Genomic DNA, 24438 nt, shown 5'->3' with positions numbered 1-24438 from the left:
CTTGGAGGTCAGATAAACCCGCATTTAATTCCTGGCTCTGATACTAATGAGCTGTGTGACCTTGGGTCAATTACTTAACCTCTCTGGGTCTTACAGTGTTCATTTGAAAACTGGAAGTGGTAAGGCCCATCTTTTTTTTTTTTTTTTTAATTTTTTAAAGTTTTATTTGAGAGAGAGAGAGAGAGAGAGAGAGCAAGAGGGGGGTGGGGAGGAGGGGACAGAGAGAGGGAGACAGATTCCCAAGGAGGCTCCATGCTGTCAGCACAGGGCCCAATGTGGGGCTTGAACTCACGAACTGCAAGATCATGACCTGACCTGAAGTCAAGAGTCATCAAGAGTCAGACACTTAACCAACTGAGCTCCCCAGGTGCCCCCCAGATGCGAGACCCATCTTTCAAAATAAAGCTATCCGGCTTGTTGATGCAATACCAAGTGCCCAGTAAGTGCTAGTTGTAATTGATGCGTACTGACCCTTATAAATGTAAGCCAGGGAGGTCAAATGTATGTTGCTCCTTTTTCTGGTAATACGTTCTCTGAAAAGTAACTTAGTTGATTTGTGCAAGAGGTAAGCCAGGCAAGTGGAGTAGTTCTGATTCCCAGCCCAGGCATTTTCTATCACACCACACTCAGCATACTTGCGATGCCCTTTCCTCACAGTTGCAAAGAAAATCAGGGATTGTGGTTTCGTTTCCTCAGTGAAACTTGAGGATCTGCCACGGGAAATGTCTCTCTTGGCCCTACTTCCTTAAACTTCAGGGCTGGAGGCAGAAGCGGGACGTCCCAACTCTTTGCAGGAGAGGGAAATCCCAGGAGACAAGAGTGAGGGAAGGGGCGTGAGGCAGGAGAGGGGAGGGAGTGAATGCCAGGTGACACTGTCACAACAAAAGAGCCTGTTGGTCGTCACAGGGCATTTACACAAAGGCTCCCTGGAGTCACTGCCAAGGGAGGAAAGGTGAGCAATTAATTTAACTGCTGAGTCTTTCCCTTCTCCCAAGGTAGGGACACCCTGCCTTTCCGGGTTGAGTTTTTGGCCCTTCAGGCATTTGCTGGAGAAGCCAGCCTCTGAGACTGCAGTGTGCACCAGGTATGGGGGTGCCTGGGCAGTCGATTATGTTTGAATAATTTCCACTTCTCCTTTAGTAACAGTAGTAGCAAACACTTGCATCATGCCTTACTATATGACCAGCACCGCTGTGTGCACTTAACTTGCATGGATGCTTTTAATTCTCACGACTCTACAGGCAAAACACTGTCATCATCCCCGTTTTACCCATGAGACAACTCAGGCGCAGAGAGGTTAAGTGACTTGCCTAAGATCACACAGCTAGCAAGTGGTGAGCCAGGATTTGAACCCCAGTAGTTGGGCTGCTGAGTCTTTGCCTCATCATTGGAATAATGCATTAAAAGATCTTTTATACATTTTTAGTGAATTTTTTCACTACATTTTCGTAAAATTTCAGCTACACTACAATTCAACTTGTATTTCTTGAAATGTAACAGAGGTAGATGGTGAGTAATCTTTTATATGGATGTTGATCATGTTATGGAAGTTGGTGTTGTAAAGGGATTCTACCACACGCACAGAAACTGTCCAGCAATCTGCTGATGAGCAATTTTGGGCAAGTGAGCAGTTTATAGAATCAGAATACAAAGAACATAAAAGAGAGGGTCTTATGGATAATGTAGTCCAATTGCCTGATTTCACTCATTCATTCAGTTATCAATACTCTGTGCAATTTTTTTTAAAGTTTATTTATTTTGAGAGAGAGAGAGAGATTGGGAGAGAGAGGGAAAGAGAGAACACGAGCAGGGGAGGGACAGAGAGGGGGGAGAGGGAGGGAGGGAGGAAGGGGGAGAGAGAGAGAGAGAGAGAGAGAGAGAGAGAGAGAGAGAGAGAGAGAGAATCCCAAGCAGGCTCTGTGCTGTCAGTACAGAGCCTGACGTGGGGCTCAAACCCATGACCTGAGCCAAAGCAAGAGCCAGACGCTTAACCGACTGAACCACCCAGGCCCCTCTAATCTGTGCACTTTTTGTGAGTCAGGTATATGCTGTGTGTAAAACACATAAAGATGATGAGGACATGCTTTCTGACTTCAAGGAACTCGAGTCCCTCTGGGCTATTAAGTCCTGAGCTCAAATGGGCCTCTGGGCTGATACATGTGTCTGCAATTTAAAAATTGCTAATCAAGGGGCGCCTGGGTGGCACAGTCGGTTAAGCGTCCGACTTCAGCCAGGTCACAATCTCGCGGTCCGTGAGTTCGAGCCCCGCGTCAGGCTCTGGGCTGATGGCTCAGAGCCTGGAGCCTGTTTCCGATTCTGTGTCTCCCTCTCTCTCTGCCCCTCCCCCGTTCATGCTCTGTCTCTCTCTGTCCCAAAAATAAATAAACATTGAAAACAAAAAAAGAGAATGTATTCATGTATTACTGTAATTGAAAATTAATTTTTAGAAACGCTTGAAAATTACTCTTGGTAGTAAGACCACAATGTATTTCATCGGGCTAATAAGCAAAGAGGTCTGCAGGTGTTTTGGTCCTACTGAAAAGAGCAGATACTATTACAGAAACAAATCATTATACCCCAAATCTGCTTGAGTTGGGCATGCACACTTGGTTGAGTGAACTGGTTGCAGGAACCAGTGTGAGCACAGGGGGACCTTTACGATAAGGGTCTCGGGCCAGTCCGTGACCTCTAGAGAGTCAGCCAGGGGCCTAGTGCTTCAGGGAACCTAGGTCTCCTCCAGAAGCTGCTTCATCGTCTCTCCCCACAGACCAGCTTCTCCTGAGTCCCAGTGATGCTGGAAATGGGCTCTCACCACCAGTTCTGAGTTTAGGTCTCCCCCCAAACAGAGCAGTCAGATGGTGAAAATCTCAGCTTAAGTCCCAGATTCCTTGCAACCCCCATGCAAATACCAGCAGCGTTTCTCACAGAACTAGAATACACAATCATAAAACTTACATGGAACCACAGAAGACCCCGGGTAGCCAAAGCAATTTGGGAAAAGAAAAGCGAAACTGGAGGCATCACAATTTCAGACTTCAACTTATATTACAAAGCTGTAGTAATCAAAACAGTGTGGTACTGACACAAAAACAGACACATAGATCAATGGCACAGAACAGAAAACCCAGGAATAAACCCACAATTATATGGTCAATTAATCTTTGATAAAGCAGGAAAGTATATGAATGAGAAAAAGACATTCTCTTCAACGAATGGTGTTGGGAAAACTGGACAAAAACATGGGAAAAAAATGAAATGGGACCACTTTCTTACACCATACACAAAAATAAACTCAAAATGAATGAAAGACCTAAATGTGAAACAAGAAACCATTAAAATCCCAGAAGGCAGCTCGGGCAGTAATGTCTCTGACCTTTGCCGTAACAACATTTTTCTAGATATGTGTCTTGAGGCAAGGGAAATAAAAGCAAAAATAAACTATAGGGATTCCATCAAAATAAAAAGCTTCTGCACAGTGAAAGAAATAATCAACAAAACTAAAAGGCAACCTACAGAGACAATATTTGCAAGTGACATCTCTGACAAAGGGCTAGTATCCAAAATATATGAAGAGAGGCGCCTGGGTGGCTCAGTTGGTTGAGTTTCCAATTTCAGCTCAGGTCATGATCTCACACTTTGTGGGTTCAAGCCCCTCATTGGGTTCTGTGCTGACAGCCAGAGCCTGGAGCCTGTTTTAGATTCTGTGTCTCCCTCTCTCTTTGCCCCTCCCCTGCTTGTGCTCTCTCTCTCTCAAAAATAAAAATTAAGCAAAAAAATAATATATATATGTGTGTATATATATATGTGTGTGTGCGTGTGTGTGTGTGTGTGTGTATACACACACACACACACGCACACACACACACACACATATATATACGAAGAACTTCTATAACTCAACACCCAAAGAATAATCCAATTTAAAAACAGGCAGAAGAAATGAACAGACATTTCTCCAAAGAAGACATCCAGCTGTCCAACAGACACATGATAAGATGCTCAACATCACTCATCAAGAAAATGCAAATTAAACTACAATGAGATAGCACCTCAGAATGGTGAAAATAAAAAAATACAAGAAACAGCAAGTGTTGGCGAGGATGTGGGGAAAAAGGAACCCCCTTGGGCCGTTGGTAGGAATGCAAACTGGTGTAGCCGCTATGGAAGACAGTATGGAGGTTTCTCAAAAAGTTAAAAATGGAATTGTCCTGGGGCACCTGGATGGCTCAGTCAGTTGAGCAACTGACTTCAGCTCAGGTCATGATCTCACTGTGAGTTCGAGGCCTGCATTGGGCTCTGTCCTGGCACCTCGGAGCCTGGAGCCTGCTTCAGATTCTGTCTCCCTCTGTCTCTGCCTTTCCCCCACTCATGCTCTGTCTCTGTCTCTCAAAAATAAATAAATGTTAAAAAAAATTTTTTTTTAAATGGACCTGTCCTATGATCCAGTAACTGCAGTACAAGGTATTTAACTAAAAAGTACAAAAACACTAATTCAAAGGGATACATGCACCTCTATGTTTATTGTAGCATTATTTACAGTGGCCAAATTATGGAAGCAGCCCAAGCATTCATCGATTGATGAGTGGATAAAGAAGGTATACATATACCTATATATACATATACACACACATATATGTATAGATATTTATACATATGTGTGTATATACACACACAGAGACACACACACACACACAATGGAATGTTATTCAACCATAGAAAAGAATAAAATCTTGCCATTTGCAACAACATGGATGGAGCTAGAGAGTATAATGCTAGCTAAGCGAATTAGGTCAGAGAAAGACAAATACCATACGATTTGACTTGTATACGGATTTCAAGAAAGAAAACAGATGAGCAAAGGAAAAAAAGAGAGAGCGATAAACCAAGAAACAGACTCTCAACGACAGAGAACTGCCCTGATCTGATCATTTTTCAGCATTATCAGCTTCTCCCTTAAATAATGTTAGCCATAGAAGCAGTCCCAATCAAGTGTGTCAGGGCATGGGGGATGAAGGTTGGGGGACATAAGGTATGGATTATGTGAGACAAGGGCAGGGAAGAGCTGACCAAAGTAGCTGTGGCTAGGACAGTTTGTCTACTTGGAAACACATCTCTATTAAAAATGCTGACCCAAGGGCACCTGGCTGGCCCATTTGGAAGAGCATGCAACTCTTGATTTTAGGGTTGTGAGTTTGAGCCCCACGTTGGGTATAGAGATTACTAAAATAAAGAAACTTAAAAAAAAAACTTGCATTTAAAAAATGCACTGTGCACTAATCATCAGGGAAATACAAATCAAAACTACAATGAGATATTACCTCACACCTGTCAGAATGGCTAACATTAACAACTCAGGCAACAACAGACGTTGGTGAGGATGCAGAGAAAGAGGATCTCTTTTGCATTGTTGGTGGCAATGCATGCTGGTGCAACCACTCTGGAGAACAGTATGGAGGTTCCTCAAAAAATTAAAAACAGAACTACCCTATGACCCAACAACTGCACTACTAGGTATTTATCCAAGGGATACAGGGATGCTGTTTCGAAGGGGCACACACCCCCCCCATGTTTATAGCAGCACTATCAACAACAGCCCAAGTATGGAAAGAGCCCAAATGTCCATCAATGGATGAACAGATAAAGAAGATGTGGTATATATATACAATGGAGTATTACTCAGCAATCAAAAAGAATGAAATCTTGCCATTTGCAACAACATGGATGGAACTAGAGGATATTATACTAAGTGACATTAGTCAGAGAAAGGCAAGTATCATACGACTTCACTCATATGTGCAATTTAGAATACAAAACAGATGAACACAAGGGAAGCAAAAATAGTATAAAAGCAGGGAGGGAGACAAAACGCAAGACTCTTAAATATAGGGAACAAAATGAGGGTTGCTGCAGGGTTTGTGGGCGGGGGGATGGCCCAAATGGGCAAGGGGCATTAAGGAAGACACTTGCTGGGATGAGCACTGGGTGTTATGTGTAGGGGATGAATCAGTGGATTCTACTCCTGAAATCATCATTGCATTATATGCTGACTAACTTGGATGTAAATTAAAAAAAACAATAGGGGTGCCTGGGTGGCTCAGTCAGTTAAGTGGCCGACTTTGGCTCAGGTCATGATCTTGTGGTCCGTGAGTTTGAGCCCCATGTCGGGCTCTGTGCTGACAGCTCAGAGCCTGGAGCCTGTTTCAGATTCTGTGTCTCCCTCTCTCTGACCCTCTCCTGTGCATGCTCTGTCTCTCCCTGTCTCAAAAAAAAAAAAAAAAAGTTTTAAAAAAACAGTAAAAAAATTTAAAAAATGGACCGCGGGTCCATTTCTAGGTTCTCCATTCTGTTCCGCTGATCTATGTGTCTGTTTTTGTGCCAGTACCACACTGTCTTAAGAATACTACTCGGCGATCAAAAAGAATGAAATTTTGCCATTTGCAACAATGTGGATGGAACTACAGTGTATTATGCTAAACGAAATGAGCCAAATTATGCGATTTCACTGATAGGTGGAATTTAAGAAACACAACAGATGAACACAGCAGAAGGGAAAGAAAAAAAAAGATAAAAGCAGAGAGGGAGGCAAACCACAAGAGACTCTTAAATACAGGGGCGCCTGGGTGGCTCAATCAGTTAAGCATCCAACTCTTGGTTTTGGCTCAGGTCACGATCTCACAGTTCATGAGTTCGAGCCCTGCATTGGGCTCTGGGCTGATGGCGCAAAGCCTGCTTAGGATTCTCTCTCCCTCTGCCCCTCCCCCTCTTTCTCTCTCTCTTAATAAGTAAATAAACTTTAAAAAAAGAGAGAGAGAGAGACTCTTAAATACAGAGAATGAACTGAGGGTTGCTGGAGGGAGGTGGGGGATGAACTAAATGGGTGATGGGCATTAAGGAAGTCACTTGCTGGGATGAGCACTGGGTGTTGTATGTAAGTGATGAATCACTGGGTTCTACTCCTGAAACCAAGACTGCATTGTATGTTAACTAAGTTGAATTTCAATAAATAAATTTTTAAAAATGCACTAATCCAACCCAGCAGTTCCACATCTGGGTAGATATCTGAAAGAATTGAAAACAAAGTCTCCAAGAGATACCTACACACCTATGTTCACGGCAGCATTACTTACAGTAGCCAAAGGCAGAAGCAACTGTGTTCATCAAGAAATGAACGGATAAACAGAACGTTTACACATACAATGGAATATTATTCAGCCTTAAAAAGGAAGGAAATCCTGACTCATGCTAGAGCATAGATGCACCATGATGACACTATGCCAGGGAAGATCCACGGGTCACTGAAAGGGCGGGCCTACGCCAGCCGACTCCATCTTGTTCTGTGTCCTTCACCTTGACCACACCTCCTCCCCTTGAGTAAACCCTCCCTCACCTGCCTAACAGGACTCGGACCCTTCCCCAGGACCCTTCCCCAGCCAATCGGCTGAGGCCATAGCCATTACCTCACCAACTGCCCCCAGGCCCCAATAAAACCTTTGTCCTTTTGAAACTCGCTCTCTTTCCCTGGTATCTCACCGCTGCGTCGGTGCAGGTAGGGGATTGAGCTCGAGCTAGCTCGAATAAAGGCTCTTTGCTTTTGCATCGGACTCGGCTCCCTAGTGGTCTTTGGGGATCACGAATTCTGGGCATAACAGTCACAAAAGGACACATATTGTATGATTGCACCCATATGAGGGACACAGAGACAGAAAGCAGAATGGCGGTGGCCAGGGCCTGGAGGGAGGGAGGATGGGGAGTTAGTGTTTGATGGCGACACAGTTTCAGTTTGGGAAGACGAAAAGAGGTCTGCGCATGGATGGTGGTGATGGGTGTAGATTTGGTTAAGCCTAATGGTTAAGACTTTCATGGTAACGTTTACGTAATGGTGAAGGTAACTTCTCCATTATGTGTATCTTACCAATATCTTAAAAAATAAAAACAAAAAAAATTTCACATGAAAAAAGAAAGCACACCCACATTTCCTGAAGTACTAGAAAGGAGTATACACCCAACCATAGTAATCTGACAGAAATCGCTTCTCTGCACTTGGAAAGACCTAGAAGGGGCCACCTGGATGAAGTCCCACCCACCCTTGGCTGGGCCCCTGCATTAACTCCACAGCTGCTCCAGTCCGTCCCGCACACAGCTCAGCACTGACTCTGGGAGCTTTGTGATTCAGTCCTGGGGCTCTGGTCACTGGAGGCACAGCTCACCCTCTAAAGAAACAATCTCCTCTTGGTCTTAAACACACATTTCCTGGTCTGTGAGCATTTCCCAGACCAACAACAGGACCAAAGAACCAAAACAAAAACAGAACAGCCCTCGGTTTTCCTCGGGGATTCCCTTAAGGACCCCCTCAGGCCAGAGGTGAAATCCTAGCTCCATTATTTACACACCATGCGGGTCAGTCAACATCTCTAGACCTCCGTTTCTTCATTTATGAGATGGGGCTCCATGGGGTGGTCTTGAAGATGAAATAAGAGTGTTGGGTATATTTTTTCCTGTTTGTATTGTTTGTTGAGAAACCTATTCAGACTTCACTTACCAAAGATCTTAAAGATGAGGCCTACGTTGCCACTAAAAACAAAGAAAATCATCCCAAAATCAATAACAACTATAACTAGGATATTGCTAGGGAAAAGGGGTGCCTCAGATCAGCTTCAGTTAGGGTGACCCCTGGACCCCTAATCTTGTGTTGGTTCCTCTTTGCTCTGATGGGACCAGAAATCTTCCTCCAAACAAAAACAACAAAAGCAAAAACACTCATGTATCTTCTGTCACCCAGAAGATACAAATTTCCTAAAGTACTAGAAAGGGAGACCCTTGGGAGACCATCAGATTATTCCCATTTGCTCCTTACATATTTTTATTTATTTTTTGAAGTTTGTTTATTGATTTGTTTTTGAGAGAGAAAGACAGCACATGAGCAGGGGAGGGACGGAGAGAGGGGGGAGGGAGAGAACCCAAGCAGTCTCTGCACTCCCAGCACAGAGCCCGACGTGGGGCTCCAACCCACGAACTGTGAGATCATGACCTGAGCCGAAGTCGAGAGCTGGACGTTTAACCTACTGAGCCACCCAGGCGCCCCTTATTACATATTTTTAAATAGCAGGGTTATATATATGATAGGTAATGAGGACATTTCACCTCATTAAATTCAGATAATTTGGAAAGGATGTGGAAAATTTGGGCAAGGTGCATGGGAATGAGCTAATCAGACAACTGGGAACTAGGACTTACAAGATGGCAAAGACAGCTTTAGAAGAAGATCTTAGGCTGACCACACTCTTGAGTGATGTGCAAATTTTGCATATGTTCCTGCCACACTTGTGACTCAGCCCTCCAAGCTGCACTCCAAACAGCCTCACAGACACCCCCGGTCGCATGAACAAACTCCCTTTCACACATCCTGACACAGAAGACTGCACTCACACAGGCCCACATTCACCTGCCTGTTGACACTGGTACTGTCCACACAGACACCCTTTCATGAGTTCCCTCAACAGAGAAACCCGGATGGCGGCCAACATGTGCGAGCGCCTGCACACTCGTGCCTCGCCCCGGCCTTCCAGACCTCCTTCCCTCACGGCCGTCTGGACACGGTTGCTGCTTCTTGGGCTGTCCTCCGAATTCTCCACATAAATCCCCTGCGACAAATATTCATCGTGTGACTGTGCCGCTCTGGGCACTGCCATGACCCCCCCGGGAGCAGCAGAACTGAGGCAGAGGTGGTCTTTGCTCTGAAGGAACTCAGTCTACTGGAGAAGGCGGATGGGAAGGGGGGGTGGGGGTGTGCAAAAATCTAAATGCCTGGGCTGAGGCTGGTCCTAAAACAGAGAGGTAGGGACAAAGGGGAGAGGGCAAAGGGGGAGAGAGGGAGAAGTGGGGCCACAGGAAGAGAAGGTCTCTCTTACCTGGAGAAGGGGTGAAAGACTGGCATTGAAGACAAGGGGGTGCTGGAGAATCACCTTGAAAAATGAGAAATACTTTGCCAGGTGGGGAAGGAGGGGACATTGCTCACTGGAGACTGTGAAGAAAGGGAGAATCCGTAGGGATGGACAGGGTATGATATGCCAGAGCACGGAGGGGAAGACGAGGAGGGGCGGACAGTGTTGTGGGGGGTAAAACAGGACACACGATGAAAACACTTTTTCGCTGTATGAAGTCACTTGGAATTTATTCGCTATTCAGTGGCGAGGCCCTCAGGATGCTTTTCGGGGCAAGTAACAGAAAAAGTTGATTCTGGAGGTTGAACCGATAACAAAATGGAGTAACTCCTCCAACTGGGAGCCCAGAATAAGGGTACAATACGCTCAGCGTCATCCCAAGATCCAGGATCTTTTCACCTGTTTCCTACCCCATCTCTATCATGTGTGTTGCTCATGAACACAAAACGGTTGCGGCGGCTGCCAGCACCACATCCTCACACAGCATCCAGAGGCAGAAAAGAATGACCTCTCTCTTTTTTGTCTCCTTTTCAAAACTGAGAATCCTATTCCGGAATCTCCCCCCTTCCAGCCAGTTTCCTTTCACCCCTCAAGTTCGTACACCATTTCCCAAATCAAGGATTAGCAAGAATATTTACTTGATTGGCCTGACCAATCAAGACCTGTCCCCTGGGGCTGGAAATGGGAGTCCAGGGGTCCTGGAGGCCCCCGGCTGACAGAGGACGGGATGAAATCTTGGCTCTGCTGGCAAACGGGGTGGCAGTCACCATCACAGCGCCCTGCAACCCTTGTGGGAGGTGGTGCAATGCAATCACATTTGCAATGCAGAACAGTTACTCTGACAATAGTCTGCAGGGTGAGAGAAAGAAATGAGACTAGAGGCAGAAAAACCAGCCTTGGAGGCATGAAATGACCATCTCTATCAGGACAAAAGCACTCAGGGAAAAAGGGACAAAAATGGATGCTGTTGAGACATGGAAGAGATGGGGGGGCACCTGGTGGTTCAGTCGGTTAAGTGTCTGACTTCGGCTCAGGTCATGATCTCATGCTTCATGAGTTCAAGCCCCCCATCTGACTCCTGGCCCTGGGGCACTCACTTTCCTGTGCCAAATTCACCTGAGAGACCTCAGCAAAGCCACTCTGGGACTCCCCAAAGGAAGGGCTTTCCAAACCCTGGGAGACGCCCCAAAGCAATGAGTAAAGTCTGTTGATCCAGTGGTTGACCAAATTAACAGAAGGCATGCTTGTGATGACATTTTTGTTAAAATATTTTATTAGCAAATGTTTAATAATGAGGCTTGATAAAATAAATCTTTCTTATTCTATTTTCCAGAAGTGGAGAGAGCAAATGACTTTAATGATGGGTAACAAATCCTTTTCCAACTCTGGTGGTTTCCAATTTTTGGCTTTCATCAAAATTGAAAGAGGTCTCATGGACCTGTCAGCTGATGGGTCTTTACAAATAATATTTTTATTTTATTTTATTTTAGAGAAAGGAAGAGTGTGTGATGGGGAGAGGGGAAGAGGGAGAGAGAGAATCCCAAGCAGGCTCCACACTCAGCACGGAGCCCAACACGGGGCTCGGTCTCACAAACCGTGAACTCATGGCCTGAGTTGAAATCAAGAGTCGGACGCTCAACCACCTGAGCCACCCAGGCGCCTCTACAAATAGTATTTGATGATAGATCACTGTGTGATTTTTGGCTCATAACTAAGAAAGCTTTAAAAGAATCGGGTGACAGTTACTATACTAAAACTTGTTGCCTCATCTATTTATTTAGAAGACAAAGTTTTGTCAGCTCTTCTAGCAATAAAAATGAAAAAACAAACCAACCAACACCAGGAAGAATACTGTTGCTGATCTTGAACCAATGTAGCAATAATAGCCACACAGAAATAACCTGATCTGCAAACAATACACTCATTTCACAAGGAAATGACTAACATCTACAAATAATCATTCGTTGTTTCTAAATTAATAAATAGTAATTATGTTGTCTGATCAGTTATGCATTAATAGCAACTGTGACAACAACTGAATCCAGAAGAAAAAATTCTAATACAAGGAATTATGGCTTCAGAAAAAAAAGAACACCACACAACACTTGTAGAGAAGTATGACACGGTGATAAATGAGCGCCTTACAGCTTAAGGATACATTGCATCAGGAGAACAGTTTGTGAACAAGTGGGATGGAAGGGCTCTAGGATCTTGGCACCTGCCATATCATCCCAATGCACTGAAAATAAGAGTTCAGGGAGAAAGAGGAAAATATGTCACATTTTCAACTGTTAACGAAGACCCTGTTCATTCATTTTTTAAAGAAATGGATGATGGTGGCTATAAAATCACTACTGTATTTGGATTCCCTTGGACAAATTCAAAAGGGCAATACAGGAACGTCACTTAAAAATGTGAATGCATATAATATGCCTACAGTCCCTTGCAATTATTTAAACTTTTAAGCAAACTGCAGCACCACCTTAAAATGCGTGAAGAGATGCATGGTTTTTCCAAAAAAATTTTTTTTAAGTGGCCTCTGTGCCCAACCTGGGCTTGAACTCATGACCCTGACAAGCAAGGGTTGCATGCTCTACTGACTGGGCCAGCCAGGTGCTCCTCAAAGCATTTTTTTAGACATTGATGTTGATAAAACATTACACCCAATAACTGCAGAAATCAAAGTGAACCCAAATTTTTATCAACACACACCAAATACTGGTCATAAACAAATCTCCATAAATTTCAAAGGACTGAAATCATACTTAATAGATTCTCTGATCATAAAATTTATCAGGAAGAGTCCTCTGGAAAATCCCCAATTATTTGGGGTCAAACGAGGTCACAGGGGAGATTAGGAACTGTTTAGAAACTAATGACAAAAGCACAACATACCAAAATTTGTGATAACGCAACTAAAGCAGTGCTGACAGGGAAATCTAAGACTTTCAGTGTTTACCTGAGAAAAGGAGAAAGCTCCTTAGACCAGTGATTTAAGCTCCCCTCTTAAGAAGCTACAAAAAATAAGACAGACAAAAAAAGAGAAAAATAATGAAGAGTTTAAGTCAATTAAGTAGAAAATGGACAAGCAACAGGGGGGGAAAAATCAATGAAAACAAAAGCTGGTTCTTCCAAAAGATGAATAAAATCAAGAAACACCTAGCAAAGTGATAAAGAGAAAAAGAGGGAATGGGAGTCTCCAATTTTAGGAATGAAAGAGGGGACCTCAACACACAGCACAGAAAGCAAACAGGTTAAAGAACAGGAAATTGTGTACAGCTTTCTACCAATCAATTTGACAGCTTGGGTTAAACAGAAGATGTGAATAGCTGCATATATACGAGTGTGTATGTATGTGTGCGTGTGTATATGTATGTATGTGTATATACACACACACACATATATATAAGAAACTGAAACTGTAATTTATTTTTTTAAATATTTATTTTTGAGAGAGAGAGAGAGACAGAGACAGAGTACAAGCAGGGGAGGGCCAGAGAGAGTGGGAGACACAGAATCTGAAGCACAGAATCCAAAGCAGGCTCCAGGCTCTGAGCTGTCAGCACAGAGCCCGACATGGGGCTTGAACCCATGAACTGTGAGATCATGACCTGTGCTGAAGTCAGATGCTTAACTGACTGAGCCACCCAGGCACCCCTGAAGCTGTAATTTAAAAATTTCCACAAAACTCCAGGCTCAGAGAAAACTCTAAGCTCCGATGGCTTCACTAGTGGATTTTATCAAATATTTAAAAAGAAGAAATAATATGAATCTCACACACAGTTGAGAAAGTAGAGAAGACCCTCTAACTCATTCTAGGAGGCTAGCATTACCATAACACCAAGACAATCTTTAAAAGATATTACAAAGTAGGGGCACCTGGGTGGCTGAGTCGGCGAAGGCTCCGACCCTTGGTTTTGCCTCAGGTCTTAATCTCACGGTTTTGTGAGTTCGAGGCCCGCTTTGGGCTCTATGCTGACAGCGTAGAGCCTGTTTGGGATTCTCTCTCTTCCTCTCTCTCTCTCTCTCTCTCTGCCCCTCCCCTGCTCACACTGTCTCTGTCTCTCTCAAAATAAATAAATAAACTTAAAAAAAAAATGATACTACAAAGTAACCACAGACCAGTAGCTTTAAACACAAAGGTAAGAACTCTAAGAAAATATGAGCAGTAGAATTCAGCAGTAAATAATAAGGATAATCCAATACAACTAAGTGGGGTTTACCCCAGGAACATAAAGGTTGCACATTTGAAAGTCAATTAATGTAATCCATCACATTAACAGAATAAAAAAAAAGAAAGAGAGAAGGAAAATAGTCTCATTCACAAACATGAAAATCTTCAAGGGTCTATAAAAGCCTACTATAATAAGGGAATTTAGCAAGATTGCAGGATAAAACATCGATACACAAAAGTATATAGGATTTGTGTATATCAGCAGCAAACAATTAGAAAACAAAAAATTTAAATTCCGTCTAAAAAAAAATCTTAAATTACTTAAGAATAAATCTAACAAAAGCTGTGCAGGGCCTCTATACAGAACTGTATAAAACACTGCTGAGAGACATTAAAGATCGAAATAAATGGAAAGAGATACATTATGCCCATTGATTGGAAGACCCAATATTCTTAGGATTGCAGTTCTCCCCAAATTAATCTCCCTAGAGTGCTTCTAAAATGTATATGGAGGGGCGCCTGGGTGGCGCAGTCGGTTAAGCGTCCGACTTCAGCCAGGTCACGATCTCGCGGTCCGGGAGTTCGAGCCCCGCGTCGGGCTCTGGGCTGATGGCTCAGAGCCTGGAGCTTGTTTCCAATTCTGTGTCTCCCTCTCTCTCTGCCCCTCCCCCGTTCATGCTCTGTCTCTCTCTGTCCCAAAAATAAATAAACGTTGAAAAAAAATTAAAAAAAATAAAATAAAATGTATATGGAAGGAGCAAGAAGGTAGAATGTGTAGAAGGAACAACACAGTTGAAGGTCTTATGCTATGTGATTTTAAGACAAAAAAACCATAGAAATCAAGACAATTGGCATTGACATAAAGGGAGACAAAAGGATCAATGGAACAGAATAATCCCCACAGATGTATAGTCAGCTGACCATCAAAAATCCCATGGGGAATGAAAACTTTTTTTCATCAAATGGTGATGGAACAGTTGGATAGCCATAAGGAGAAGAAATAAATGTTGACTCCTGCCTCATACCACACACACAAATCAGTTCAAGGTGGATTATATATCTAAACATAAAACCTGTCTAAGAATATAGAGGAAATCTTTGAAACCTTGGAATAGGTGAAGAGCTCTCAGACAACAGAAAGCACAAACCATAAAACAAAAATCCACTAATCATACTTTGTTAAAGTTAAAAACTGCTGGGGTGCCTGGTTGGCTCAGTTGGTTAAGAGTCCAACTTTGACTTAGTCACGTCTCCTAGTTCATGGGTTTGAGCCCCATGTTGGGCTCTGTGCCGACAGCTTGGAGCCTGGAGCCCACTTTGAATTCTGTGTCTTCCTCTCTCACTGCCCCTCCCCTGCTCGTGCTCTGTCTCTCTCACCCTCAAAAATAAATAAACACTAAATACAAAAACAAAAAAATTTGCTCATCAAGACACAGCTATGAAAATGAGAGGGCAAGCCACAGACCACACATATTTACTGGCAAAATACTTAAAAGTACATTAAAAATTTAAATCTGACAAAATATTATATCAAGAACATAAACAATCTATAATAAAAAGACAAACCAGTAAAAAAAAAAATGAGCAAAAGACTTGAACAGAAACTTTGGAAAAGAATACATACAAATGGCCAACAGGAACATGAGGAAATGCTCGACATCCTTCATCATCGGAAATGCAAACTGAAATCATAGCGTAATATGACTTTATTAACACTCATTCAGCTAAATTAAAAACAGTAACGTCATCAGATGTTGGTGAAGATTTAGAGAACTGGAATGCATATACATTGCTGGCTCATCACACTCTAGATTTTGAGTCGTAAAGGTTATCTCTGAAATGGGGATAACTGCCCCGCCACAGGGTTGAGGGTTGTACTGAGAATCAAATGTACTAATTCTGGTTCTGGCACAACACACACCCACACCCAATCATACATTGGCTCCCTCTCATCTTATCCTTGAACAGCTATTCCTATGCTTGGAGAATTGTGTCCCTACCCTCTCTGTGCCACATGAGAGCCAGTCTCTGCTTCTCTCGGTTCCCAGCTAATTTTTTTTAACGTAGATTTCATTTTTTTAAAAATTTTTTAAAATATTTATTTTTGAGACAGAAAGACAGATCTTGAGTGGGGGAGAGGCAGAGAGAGAGGGAGATAGAATCCGAAGCAGGCTCCAGGCTCCGAGCTGTCAGCACAGAGCCCGACACGGGGCTCGAACTCAGGAACTACGAGATCATGACCTGAGCTGAAGTTGGATACTTAACTGATTGCCCCACCCAGGCGCTGCAGTCCTCAGCTATCTCTATAAGGATGAGAGCCTCAAGGACCAGGCTGCTTCTCTACCTGTCCATCACTGTCTGCTCTTCCTGGAATCAGCTGTGCCAAAAAAGTGCAAGTGGCAAAGATTTGGGGCAGGGGGACTTCTTTTCTTTTTTAATGTTAATAATTTCACCCACACTGACAATTCATGCTGTTATGACACTGTAAGATCTTAGGGAAGCTACTTGCCTTGTTTTAACCTCAGTGAAAACAAAAAACAAATCGAAACAAAATATGAGCTGAACCGAGCTAGGTAGAAGGATGTCAGCCTTCCTTGGGGACTGTCCAGCAGCAGCAGAGAGCTGGGGCAGGATCCTGCCCTGGCAACAATGGCCACAGCTTGCTACTTGCCTTGAGTTCCCAGAGATGTCTGGAGAACTGATGACATGAAAATATAGTGTGCATGCAAAAGGGCTGCTGTTTCTAGGATAGGTTCGTTATATGCCTGAGGCTTTGGTTATATACAAATGAACAATGATTTTTGAGTTTCCATGCCCTAAGGGGCTATTTTTCAAAAGGATGTTAATCGGAGTCTGCCCAGGTCATAGGACCAGACGTCATTTTTCCCTGACATTCTCTCTGGTCAGAACAGATGACCCCCAATTCAGAATCTTTCCAATTTGGCCCAAAGTCGGACATAGGAAGGGCATGACTTTCCTTCTTTTGTGTGCCCATATGTATATTTGTCCTTCCTTTGTTGGATTTTTTTTTGCTTTATCAAAAGGTAAGACCAATAACCCGTTTAGGATGCTTCTCCTGGTTTCTGTGTTCATCCTTCAGAAACTTGCAGCTTCCTCTACACTGGAGCTTTGTCGAAAGCTTTCCTGTCTATCCTGACCACTCTCTTTCATAGACCATTCTTTGTCTATATCAATGACTTTGGTGCTCACAACTTATTATGCTGTCATTAAAACAATACGATACAAAACAAAACTGTTTCCAGTTAATAATCTGCCAATTGGCTAATGTACTGTTTGAGGACAGTGTTCCAAATATGTAATACTTATGAAATTATGACTTTTTTTAAAAAAGATTTTATCTTTAAGTAATTTCTATACCCAGTGTAGGGCTTGAACTCACAACCTTGAGATCAAGAGTCACCTGCTCTACAGACTAAGCCAGCCAAGTGCCCCAAATTATGTTTTTTCTTGGAAATGGAATTGGATTATTGACAAATAACATTCTAAGTATGGACTCTCTTGCCATAAAGTAACCAATTCAGATCTTCCCAAAATAGGTCCTGGATGTTAACAGGTGCTCCATGAATAAAGATGATATGGTCGATTCAGTTTGGAGGGATGCAGCAGTTTTCCAGCTGCAGGACTTGTCAGAGCCTTTAATATGCTCCTGCATTGTGAATCTGGTAGAGAGGAGGGAGATAGTCTAGTAGTTCCCAAACTTATTTGACCCTGGGATCCTTGCATCTTGTAGTGCGAGCGTTTTCCAAACTTTAGGGAAGCTACATCCTAATACATTCCCCAGGGCTGGGGTGGAACTGGGACATCACATAGGACAATGCTTTCTTTTTCCAAGTAAGATACATTTTGACGTTTACTAGGAGGAAGAAGGCCAGGGTTCTTATCTGTCCTTTTCCAGTCCTTTTGGTTTCCCAGGCCTGTCATATACGGCTTAGACTAGCAGAGCACCCATAGAGGCTTGCTTCAAAGCCATCCCCACGAGGATGGCAAGACTGGGGTCTGTGTGCCTGTTGCCTTCTGGCACGGTTCGCCCCTGCGTGGGCTTCCTGAGGTGACTCAGTTCCTTTCCTCCCTGGGTCTGCCTTAAGCCATGCCGAGCCGCCCAGAATTGCGGAGAACTCAGAATATAAGCCATACATTCACCAGATTCCTGGACAGACAGGGACCCTGAGCAGCTTGGCTCATGCTTCTTATCCCACAGACCTCACTTGTATGTTCTTCCATGGGCCTTGCCAATGTATCCTTTCCCTTCCGTTTTCCTAGATAGCCCATGCTGAGACCAGAAAGCTGCTCTGTGTTTCATATCGAGAGAGAGAGAGAGAGAGAGAGAGAGAGAGAGAGAGAGAGAGAGAGAGAGAGAGAGAGTCTTCGTTCAGAGAATTGAACAACTCCAGGCCCAGGTTATCAATAATACCCCTGTCCCTGCACAGATATGCCAGCCCCTGCCCTCCAGGCACTTCTTGGCTGGAGAGCCACGATATGAGCATGGAACAAAGAGGAAGTGTCTGTAGTCTCTGCGAAGGTGCTAGATGATGTGCTGGTCACAGGCTGGGAGGAATTCAGGGGAGCGATGACAGGCGGGTGTTGAAGCGGCTCATATAGACAGCTGAGCTGGGTCTAGAAAGATCAGTAAAGTTACTTAAAAAATAGCACTTCTGGCTTCTCTCCTTGTGATTATAAATTACTGCATGATCACTGTATAAAACTTGAAAAAGAAACCCTGAAAAACTAAAGGAAGAAAATTAAGACCACTCCAAGTTTTTTTCAATGCATATATTTTTTTTTAATAAAAAATTGCAGGAGTCTGTGAATATGGGTACATATATACATGTGCATCTGTACGCATGCATAATGAGCATATATATCCTGTACAAGCAGTTCTCAGCCTTAGCTGTTCGTTATAACCACCTGAAGTGTTTGTAAAAAATACTGGTGCTCGACCCCAAATAAACTGAACAAGAACCTTAGAGGCTGGGGTGATAGTTATGTTAATTAGTTTGATTATGATGATGATTTCACAATGTATACAGTTTACATATGTTGTACAGTTTATTTTATTTATTTATTTAAAAAAATTTTTAAATCTTTATTTATTTTCGAGAGAGAGACAGCGTGTGAGCAGGGGAGGAGCAGAGAGAGAGAGAGGCAGACACAGAATCGGAAGCAGTCTCCAAGCTGTCAGCACAGAGCCCGACTCAGGGCTCGAACTCACGAATCATGAGATCATGACCTGAGCTGAAGTCGGATGCTTAACCGACTGAGCCACCCAGGCGCCCATGTACAGTTTAAATATATACAACTTCCATTCGTCAATCGTATCTCATAAAGCTGGGAAAAAAATAAAAGGATTCAGGGAATTTTAACCAGTACTCACTGATTACACACACACACACACACACACACACACACACACACACACACACACACACACAGGTTGAGGCCCAGGCGCTGTGTATTTTTACAGAACCGGGGAGATCTGACTATGCACTCAAATATGAGGTCCACACCTCTAGACCCTTCAGAGTAAAGTGAATGCACCTCCATCCATCTCAAGAGTGAGAACACCTGAGTCCCCCCAACTGATGGCAACAGCGGAGTCCAAAAATTGTCTATGTCCTGCTGAACGTTGAGGATCTTGAGGGGAGCAATACAGAGTGCTTTGGCTGCATCTTGGGAGTTTGGTCTTGGGACAGTGGCCTGGTGAGGCTGGGGTTTGTGCTAGAACCTGGGTTGGTGAGATGCACCCAAGTCTTGCCAGCTGAGCCAAGTCTTTGGTCCCTAAAGTAGCTGCAATTGCTAAGCTGTCGTCACCTCCTAGAGCAGTAAATCCTTAGAGGTGGGCTTCTTCCCCTCAGGTGTCATTTTCAGGAGAGGGGCTTCGAGCTGCTGTGACCAGGATGCTCTTTAAATTACTGATGGGTTGGCTTCTGAGCAGTGAAGATCTGGGCTGTGATACACCAATAGCATGGACACCACAGTGCCACTCCCCAAGCCTGGGGCAGCACAGGATACGGGCAGTGTTTCAGTCTTTTAGGTGAAGGTGCAAGAGGCTGCTGGGGAAGGGAGGAACAAGCGAGCCTCAGTCAGAAGGCTCAGGGCCCTAGAGATGGGGGCACAGGCTGCCATGTTGGAGGCTACATGTTGGTGGCTGAGTGCTCTGCTCTAGTAAAGCAAAGGTCCTTCACTTCATATCTTTGGGTGAGAGACAAGGGGCAGGAGACAGTCTAGCTCAATGGACAAGAAGCCCAAGAAATGCAGTCAGGACTTGCCCAAGGCTCCCCCCTACAGACCTGAACCACCTCTCCACCTGTCCACCTCTTCCTCTTCCTTCTGAAGTCTTTCTTCCCGTTCTCACCCACAAAGTATGAGGCTAATTTTTTTAAGTTAGTTAGTTAGTTAGTTAGTTAGTTAGTTAGTTTGTTTGTTTGTTTATTTATTTATTTATTTATTTATTTATTTATTTATTTAGAGATAGGAAGGGAGCAGGGGAAGGGCAGAGAGAGACGCTGGGGGTAGAGGGGAGAGAATCCCAAGCAGGTTCCACGATGTCAGCTGAAAGCCCAATGTGGGTCTCGAACTCATGAACCATGAGACCATGACCAGAGCCAACATCAAAAGTCAGACGCTTAACTGACTGAGCTACCAGGGTGCCCTAAGAGTGAGGCTATATTTTTGTCATTTGGAGCACTTCTGAAAAGAAAGATCTTTTCACACACTTTTCCTAGACCAGCCAAAGTGATTCACTTTCAGAACAGTGAAGATCTACCTATTCATTCAAGGTGACCTTCTCCCAGAAAAATGGGGTCAACTCACCCTTCCCTTACACCAGTAACTTACTTTACCCTACCGTATTCTAGAAGAATCAGCAAACCAGGAGAACCTGTTGTAGTTGGATACCTACACTGTTATGGCTTCCCCTTGTCAACACCTATTATGATACCATGTTTCCAAGGGTTTGAATATATTTCCAATATACATACCCTTCTTTCACACATGTACCATAACATGTGCTCCACTTTTTCATTTAGATTGAAATCCATTTTTGTACTCTTATAAATAAAGACACTATAAACCTCCTTATACATGGGCTTTGCAGTAGACACAGGATTTCTGACGGTGGTTGGGGGTGGTACTACATAGAGAAAACAGAACAGAGGCGGTAAGGAGAGGTGGACAACATATAAGGTAAGTTCATAGGAACAGTGAGTTATCAGAAAGCCCCTAATTCAGAGTGATATGAAATACGTTTGGCTGGCAAAGGACAGGCACTGGATCAATCAGGCTAGCTGTGGGAGCATAGCAGCGTTCTGGAGGTTCCCTGCTGGGTCAAGCATCATCTACCTACCTACCTACCTACCTACCTACCTACCTATTTAAGAGGGAGAGAGAGAGAGGGAGCAAGTGAGTGAGGGGCAGACAGACAGAGAGAATCCCAGGAGTGGGAGAGAGAAAAAGAAAGAGAGAGAGAGAGAGAGAGAGAGAGAGAGAGAGAGAGAGAGAGAGAAGTGGGGCTCACCCGAAGCCAGGCTCATATTTTACCTCAAGTGGGGCTCATGTTCACCCGAAGCAGGGCTCGAGCTCACTGGAAGTGGGGCTTGAGTTCACCTCATGTGGGACTCAAACTCCGAACGTGAGATCATGACCTGAGCTGAAGTCAGATGCTTAATGACAGAGCCACCCAGGCGCCCAAGCATCACCCCTTTAGGGAACGGATTGCAGAAAGTGGGGTCCTGGGGCAGAGGCTGGGGCACTGGGGCAGTAGAGGGCATTGGGAAGATGGCTCAAGAAAGTGTCTATTTATCCACTAATAAGAAAGTATTTTACTATTTTAGTGATTTTGGAGCCATTACAGTGCTTGTCTACTGAACAGCAACCCAGATAGGGTGATCTCATGGCAGTTCTCTACACAGCTCTAGAATGTCCCATGCCTTTTTTCTGAATGGAGACATCCCCTGTCAGACTTAATTCTACAGGGAGACCTGTAAGGACCATTTTCATAGGGACTGATAATACTTCTCTGCAGCATGTGAGAGAATAAGCTGTAAACAGCCCCACAACACCCTGGCGAGGTGCTTAGAAAAATGAATGGCTTTTACGGGAAAATAAACCAGAGAGGTCTTAGAAATGTTGTCCTGACTCACGAAGCCCTCATTCTCCACACTCTCCTGTGTCGACACAGTTGACTCCAGAGGGACATCAGATGAGTTGAAACTTTGAGTTTGCAAGCTATCACTCTCTTGCCCAACAAAAAAAACATACACCTTCGCATCTAATGGGTTTGCTTCTCACTGCTCCTGAGACCTGAGGAGGTGGCAGGGAAAGTGCTTACCTAGACCTGCTGTGGGGGCTCCTGAGGAAGTTGAGTTCCAGGGAGCTTCTGGTTCCAAGGGTCATGAGTCCCCCTTTTGAGATAATCCTTCACTCACCCTACCAAATGTGCAGGGAGAGTGGGCTCAGGAACATAATTAGTCCATTGAGAATGCAAAATCATGAAAGAACATAATGTATTCTTGACATCAGGTACAGAAAATGGACTTTCAAATATTTATTCTGGAAAAACGCTTACCATGGGTCATAGCATCTAGTAACTTTATTTTTCTGGACACACTCTTTTCAAGGGCCATTTCCACTTGACCCTGGTGGATCAGGTGATAGGTTGAATCAATGACCCGGTCCAAGTTAAAACTGCAAAAGCAAAGCTAAAAGGCAAGGAAGACTTTTCCAGGAATACTACACCAGAGGAATGACACAAAGGTCAACTCCACTGAAACAGGAATATGAGAATTTTTGAGAGCTGGGGTAGGGGGAATCTCAGGTCACCTGCAGTTATTTTTTTCTATTAATTTATTTTTAAATTTACATCCAAATTAGCATATAGTACAACAATGATTTCAGGAACAGATTCCTTAATGCCTCTTACCCATTTACCCATCTTTCCCTCACAATCCTTCCAGCACCCCTGCTTTTTCTCTATATTTAAGTCTCTTATGTTTTGTCTCCCTCCTTGTTTTTATATTATTTTTGCTTCCCTTCCCTTTCATCTGTTTTGTATCTTAAAGTCCTCATATGAGTGAAGTCATATGATATTTGTCTTCCTCTGACTAATTTCGCTTAGCATAATACCTTCTAGTTTCATTCGCGTAGTTGCAAATGGCAAGATTTCATTCTTTTTGATTGCTGAGTAATACTCCATTGTATGTATGTATAACACCACATCTTCTTTATCCATTCATCCATCGATGGACATTTGGCTCTTTCCATACTTTGACTATTGTTGATAGTACTGCTATAAACAAGGGGGTGCATGTGCCCCTGTGAAACAGCACACCTGTATCCCGTGGATAAATACCTAGTAGTACAACTGCTAGATCATAGGGTAGTTCTATTTTTAGCTTTTTGAGGAAACTCCATACTGTTTTCCAGAGTGGCTGCACCAGCTTGCATTCCCACCAGCAGTGCAAAAGAGATCCTCTTTCTCTGCACCCTCGCCAACATTTGTTGTTGCCTGAATTGTTAATGCTAGCCATTCTGACAGGTGTGAGGTGCTATCTCATTGTGGTTTCGATTTGTATTTCCCTGATGATGAGTGATGTTGAGCATTTCTTCATGTGTTGGTTGGCCATCTGGATGTCTTAATTGGAGAAGTGTCTATTCATGTCTTTTGCCCACTTCTTCACTGGATTATTTGTTTTTTGGGTGTTGAGTTTGAGAAGTTCTTTATAGCTTTTGGATACTAACCCTTTATCTGATATGTCATTTGCAAATATCTTCTCCCATTCCGTCGGTTGCCTTTTAGTTTTGCTGATTGTCTCCTTCGCTGTGCAGAAGGTTTTATTTTGATGAGGTCTCAATAGTTCATTTTTGCTTCTGTTTCCCTTGCCTCTGGAGACATGTTGAGTAAGAAGTTGCTGCAGCCAAGGTCAAAAAGGTTTCTGCCTGCTTTCTCCTCGCGGATTTTGATGGCTTCCTATCTAACATTTAGGTCTTTGATCCACTTTGATTGTGTATGGTGTAAGAAAGTGGTCCAGGTTCATTCTTCTGCCTGTTGCTGTCCAGTTTCCCCAGCACCATTTGCTGAAGAGACTGTCTTTATTCCATTGTATATTTTTTCCTACTTTGTCCAAGATTAGTTGGCCATACGTTTGTGGGTCCAGTTTTGGGTTCTCTATTCTGTTCCATTGATCTGGGTGTCTGTTTTTATGCCAGTACCATACTGTCTTGATGATTACAGCTTTGTAATATAGCTTGAAGTCTGGGACTGTGATGCCTCCTGGTTTGGTTTTCTTTTTCAAGACTGCTTTGGCT

The 24438-nt window shown here is 43.6% G+C and overlaps 1 protein-coding gene across 2 annotated transcripts in view; it reads right to left on the bottom strand.

Annotated features, from left to right (window-relative positions):
* MCM10 (minichromosome maintenance 10 replication initiation factor) overlaps positions 1 to 24438 on the bottom strand; it is a 109833-nt gene that overhangs the window by 27801 nt on the left and 57594 nt on the right. Inside the window, exon 21 of one of the 2 annotated variants that reach the window (XM_045060880.1) lies at positions 16285 to 18750. The exons of the other annotated variant lie outside the window; for it this stretch is intronic. The gene's annotated coding sequence lies outside the window, so the exon portion shown is untranslated. Of the gene's footprint in view, positions 1 to 16284; positions 18751 to 24438 lie in introns of those variants that run through there. 2 annotated transcript variants of the gene reach the window in all.

The sequence above is a fragment of the Felis catus genome, chromosome B4 (genome assembly GCF_018350175.1).
Source record: "Felis catus isolate Fca126 chromosome B4, F.catus_Fca126_mat1.0, whole genome shotgun sequence".
Classification (NCBI taxonomy): domain Eukaryota; kingdom Metazoa; phylum Chordata; class Mammalia; order Carnivora; family Felidae; genus Felis; species Felis catus.
Note: the sequence above shows the minus strand (reverse complement) of the source record. Positions and strands in the feature narration are given on the sequence as shown.